The following is a 6,336-nucleotide window of genomic DNA, read 5'->3' as shown; positions in this document are numbered from 1 at the left end:
AATCTTCTCTCAGGAGCACAAGTTATATCATACTAAGTTTATAGATAACAGTCAGACTAAACTCACTTAGTTTGTTTCACTACTTTTGATAACGAAAACGCAGAACCATATAAGATTTCTTATCATGGTTTCGAGGCAGAACAATATAGGAAGAAAAACCATTTGTGCTAATCTTTCCTTCTTTCCTTCTCAACAAACACAAACAGAACAACATAAACAAACACTAAACAGTTGGGATCGGTTCTGATCAGAACAACATACATAAACACTAAACACTCTACTAATCTTACACAAACACAAACATAAGATAACAAGAACATAAAAAGCTACTCATTCATAAAAACGATATCATACAATCAGAGTAATTTAACCGTAACCCTCAATCCTCCAAAACAAAATTTCAAAAGCAAGTGAATATCAATTTAATCTCAAAAGCAATGAATCAACGCCTAATAAGTTAAATCGACAGAAAACTTTCCTCCACCGTCAGTTTGTCTTCAGAACCGAAGCGTCATCATCTTAGGGTTACACCGCTTGTTCTTCGCCATCGCCTCTGCTTGCCATCATCATCCTCCATATTTAGTCGGAAAATTCATCAGATTCGGTCTGAATCGATGGAATTTCCCGGTATTCGCAAGAATCGCCACCCAAATCGTCTTTCACCCGACAGATAAGAGAGAGAGACTCGGAAAGAAAAAAAATTGGAGATAAAAAAAAAATTGCGGTTTATATTTCTTCTGGAACCAATGGCAAAACGCCACGTCGGGTTTCTCAGGGTGTTGCTTCAGTTACTATCAGAAGCAGCGATACTCACTAAAATGGACTCAAAAATGGGTTTAATATTCTGTTTTTGGGGCCCAACAAGAGAGTACTTCTAAGAGTATTCACCACTAATGATGGTCTTAGGGAGTCTCTACAAAAAAAGAAAATTAATAAAAAATTAAAAGCTGACAATATAATGCCATTGTCATAATTGTAAAACATTGCCTGAAAAAACCTTAGTTTTGTAAGAATTTACAATACAATGCCATTGCAATTATGACCAAATTTTCGATTTTTTAAAAGGGTACAAAGGAAATTTCCAACCCCATGGAAACAGATAAAGACGCAGATCCTTTTAACCCGGTTACATTATTCCGGATCCTTTCATTTAATCATGACCGTTCAATGATACATCCGAACCGTTTATGTTTTTCCTTTTTGTACGAAGGCATCTAATGGATCAATTGGCCCAACTTATAAACCACACCTAATGGATCAATTGGCCCAACTTACATTACAATTTCAAAAACCCTAATTTTCACCACCTATATAATTAGCTTACTTCATCCTTATCACATTCAGCCCAAACATCCTATACACAAAACAAAATATCAAAATAAAAATGAGTACGCCGGAAACGGAAAAAAATATGGAAGATCCTATGCTAACGGCTTGGTTCGATTTAAACCTTAATTGTGAAGTTGCAAGACAACTCACTTTTGAGGAGCTACCTGCGTTTTACATTTGGGATCCTACAGGAAAATGCTTTCAAAGGAGGAAGAGAAGAGTCAACAGTCGAAGAACTACTTCTATTTCAAGTAAGTTTAATGGAAATTTATCCATTAAACTTCTTTTCCGTTTTCTTAAAGGACCAACAAGTGACGAAGATTTGAGGACTTATGGTGGAGTTGTATATCCATCATACAAGGAAGCATGTTTGGCAAGAGGATTAATACAAGATTGAACTATTTCTGTCATTGTTTTTTAAAATTTTCGTATCGTTTCAATTTATTTTCTATTTCCTCTGTTTCGTTATCATGTTCAAGTTATAATAAGATTTAATTATATTTATCTAAACGTCACTGAGCATTTTAGTCTTTTTTTATCAAACAATGAAATGATTGTTAATAGTAGGAAAATTAAGAATATTAAACCTGAACTACAATTTTAACCTAAACAATTTTAACCTGAACGTAAAATGCCAACAAAAGGATCATGCAGCCCATCTTATAAAAGTTTAATTTACGTATCTAATATGTGTCTACTGGTCGTTTCTAATAAGCTGTAAATATATGTTAGTTTGATAAAAATAAAACCATATTTGTTATGTCTCTAAATCAATATATGACCAAAATTATTTTTGTCATTCCATAAATTTTTCCAAAAACAAAAACGAAACAAAGTAAATATATGATCAAATAGATTATACAAGAGTCAAGATTTTTCATCGTCATTAAAATTTACCCCAAATTATGGTAATCGAATATTGTTATCGTCGATGAGGACAAGGAAAATCTTTTTAAGATTTTATGCTTTCATCCTCACCGTGAAATAATCGAATATGCTATTAATTGATTGTTTTCCGTAAAAAACTGAAGGTATTTGGGCTAATTTTGCGTATACTACTACCGTATAATTTTTTAAAAATTAATCTACAAATGTTGTAGAACGTTAAATTTGAACTTACAATTATTTAAACAAATAACTATATAAATCTTTGATTTAAATATATCAATGATAAAAATGTTAATAAGATATGTCAATTAAAGTATAAAAACAAATTTATTAAATAATTTTTATTAAGAATAAAATTATACTCTTCAACCATTTAAAAAAAACATTAAACTTTACAATTTATGTTGTCTACTATATAACTATTTAAAAGAAAACATTTATGGACATAAAATTTCTAACGGGATGGATCGAGACGGGATGTGATAGGACTAGACTGGACGAGATTTAACACCCCATTAAAAATTACTTTAACATTTTCAACAAACATGGGCTTTGCTTGATTATAATGGATGGATTGCAAAAAAATTTATATTTTCCAGGTGATGAAGATGATGATATGTTTATTTTCGGTATGAGTTTCGGTATTCTACATATACACCAAAATATTGACAAACACTGTAAAAGAGTGGCCAAGTAATTTTTATGGAAAATTCTAATATTATACAATTATTTTTTACAACCTAAAAGGGATTATTATTTGACTGAATATATGTTTTACCAGTGTATTTTGAAGTAATTTAATTTACTAATTAAATACATATACTTTAAAAAACAATAACTAAATTTTGAGAAAATATCCATTCTATTTATGGTATTAAGACGAGAAATAGTATGTAAACTGAAATGGGTAATTCTCATAATGAGAACCAATATATTGAATATTTTTTTTTTTAAAAGGGTCATAAATTTTAGATAAAAGTAGGAATTTAAAAAATATAAGTAGATAAATTCAAATGTCAAGTTTTCACTAATTTTGATACAGATTGACTATGCCACATGTAACTAACCATTTTGGAACAGACAATTTTAAAATTTTGGTATTTTTGAAAATATTTATATAGTTTTTGAAAATTAATTTATTTTTGAAAATTTCAACTAACTAAATAAAAAATATTCAGCGAAAAACTCTGGTATCCCATTTTTATTTTTTTACCCAATCTCTTTTAGTAAACATTGTGTAACGAGTAATAATTTTAAAAAGAACGAACATAAGACAAAAAATTATGATTGAGATGGAACGAGACTGGACTAAACGAGACGAGACGAGACGGGATGAGTTAAGATGTGAGGGGATGAGACGGGAAGATACGTGTTACCTGTTACAAAGTAACTCATATTTGCTACAATACCTAGATTAATATAATTCTTGATTAGTCAATTTACGAATTTAAAATTTATATGAAAATATTTTGTCCCGTGCTATAGCACGGGTTACTACCTAATTAACATATTATGCCACTCGAAAACCATCATTTTTTTTAAGGGCATCTTCAACGCAGAGATTTAGGGAGTCTCTACAAAAAAAGAAAATTAATAAAAAATTAAAAGCTGAAGAGAGAAATAAAATCAGTCTCTAGATTAGGAGATTTTAGAAACGACTCTACCAAAATTATGGACACATGTCATCTCACAAATAATTCAGCCAGTAAAAGAAAATCAAAAAGAAAATTTGTAATTAAAATAATATATCTTTTTTGTTTTATAGACTATAATGGGTTGTTGCCGTTGGAGATAATCTAAGAATATTAAGGATCTAAATAATTACTGCAGTCGGAATGGACAAATTTATCTACAGATTATACCATTATTTTTAGTATGGACAACAAATTATTGTAGACTAATTTTATTTATATGTAAAAACGGTTGCAGTTAATCCGCTGTAGTTTTGTCTTTAATTTTTTCTAACCACACTATTATGTATTATATTTGATTAATGGTAAATAAAAAGTGGTTTAATCCATTACAGTGTTTTTTTGTTAATAAACTAGTATTAAAATATAGAAAAATTTAGAATCTATGAGTTTGTTATTTTCATATACTAAACTCCAGTAAAAACCAAGTCTACTATAAAAGCCTAAATTTAAAGTCAACTAGGTGCTTCCCCACGCAACACGTGGGTTGTGGTGTAGTTGGCACTTTCTTGTTTTTCTTTTTGGTTTTTTCGTTTTCTCTTTTGTATTATTTCGTTTTAGTTAGGCATATACGGGCTTTGCCGTCACTTTTATTTATACACTATATGTTTATACCATTTCGTTTAGATATGTATAATTATGGCGTTTAGTTTTTATGAATTATGAAGATGTTGTTTCTTGCTTTTGAGGATCCAATCTTATCATTGACTGATATTGTTTCCAATACATTTATTGTATTATAGATTTTCTAATTAACTGCTTATGTAAACTCTTCATACGTTGATGTTGCAATAATAAGTTATTTTTTTAAAATATCTTCCGTGTAAGTGATTATGTTTGTATGCCCATGTTTTGGTCTAATATCAATAAGATCGTTTCTGTTTTTCTTTAGTTGGCTTTGAAACCAATATTGAGTTAAGCAAATAATGGGTCGAATTATGGTGTTAATAAGTAATATAAATTCTTATGTATATATATTGTATATATGTGACTATAAATTTAGCTAACTAAAAAATTATGTAATATTTAAATACAATCTTGAACATATATATATATATATTTTTTTATTTGTGGGAGGAATGTATGAAATTATTGGATAGAAGTTATTTTTGAGTTAAATGACCTTTAATGTCTTTAAAGTGAGTTAAATATTAATAAATTTTTATATGTGTCTTGACTTTTTTAAAAAGGAATACCAAGTGTTTCCTTCCAAATTTGAAGTGATATAGTATTTTAGTTTTCTTATATGATTTTATGAACTTCAATGTAAAAGTTTTTCAAAGTAATAAGTACACTCACTGATTGAATTATAAAATTTGGAGAAATGTTTATTTCGTTTAATCATCTGCTCTTTTAAATAAATTAAATAAGTATGTTGTTATTCCTACAAATAGGACAACATATATTATAGTTTAACCATGGAGTTAAGCAATGGAAATGGAACTTGTGATTGCAAGACAAAATGCTTATATGTTACACATTGATCGTTTAAAAATGAATAGGAACATCTAATTCTCAAATAAAGTTGATTGTTTTGTTAAAACCAACATATGTGAATTTAAATTTAACTATGCAAATTTAAAAAATAAATATGAATAGATTAGAAAGGCAAGAAATATAAAAGATATATTTTTTATATAAATAAAATAAAAATTGAAAACAATGTTAAATATATATAATACTTTCTACATTAAAATATAGAATCAAACTCTTACAAGTTACAACACATATGAGATATAACAACATTTGATATTGGTAGGAGAGGAGGAGAGAATGTTTACTATAAGATGGTAATCCAAATTAGATAATGGAGATGAATCTTTAAAAAATAGAACAATGTTATATATATATATATATAATACTTTCTAAATTAAAATATAGAATCAAACTCTTACAACACATATGAGATATAACAACATTTGATATTGGTGGGAGAGGAGGAGAGAATTATTACTTATAAGATAATAATCCAAATTAGATAAAAGAGATAAATCTTTTAAAGTAAGAACAATGTAAAATATATATCATGTAGTCTCTAAAATTAAAATTTAGCATTAACAATTTACAATGATATTTCATTTGTCTTTTACAACCAATACAACAAAAATAAGAAATCAAAAATAACAAAAAAAACGAAAAATGATTTGAGGTATTGTAGAAGAGAATGAGAGAATGTGAAAATGAGATAGTATGTAACATCCGCGAACCAATTTTTGTTGTTTGTGGTGTGCAGGTTTGTGACGTGGAATCATGGCAATGAGAACGAGGATGATCTAGGGTCCCGTTTGTGTGTTATTGGATTTGTTGGTTATGTTGTTGGAACCTTGGTTAGTGTTATGTTAGGTTGCCGGATAGAAAGGTTAGGAATGTTATTGTATTGATGATGTTGTTGGTTTTGTATTATTGGTATGTTTCCGCTGTGCTTAAT

This window comes from Camelina sativa, chromosome 2 (genome assembly GCF_000633955.1).
Source record: "Camelina sativa cultivar DH55 chromosome 2, Cs, whole genome shotgun sequence".
Classification (NCBI taxonomy): Eukaryota; Viridiplantae; Streptophyta; class Magnoliopsida; order Brassicales; family Brassicaceae; genus Camelina; species Camelina sativa.
This window is presented reverse-complemented; position numbering follows the sequence as displayed.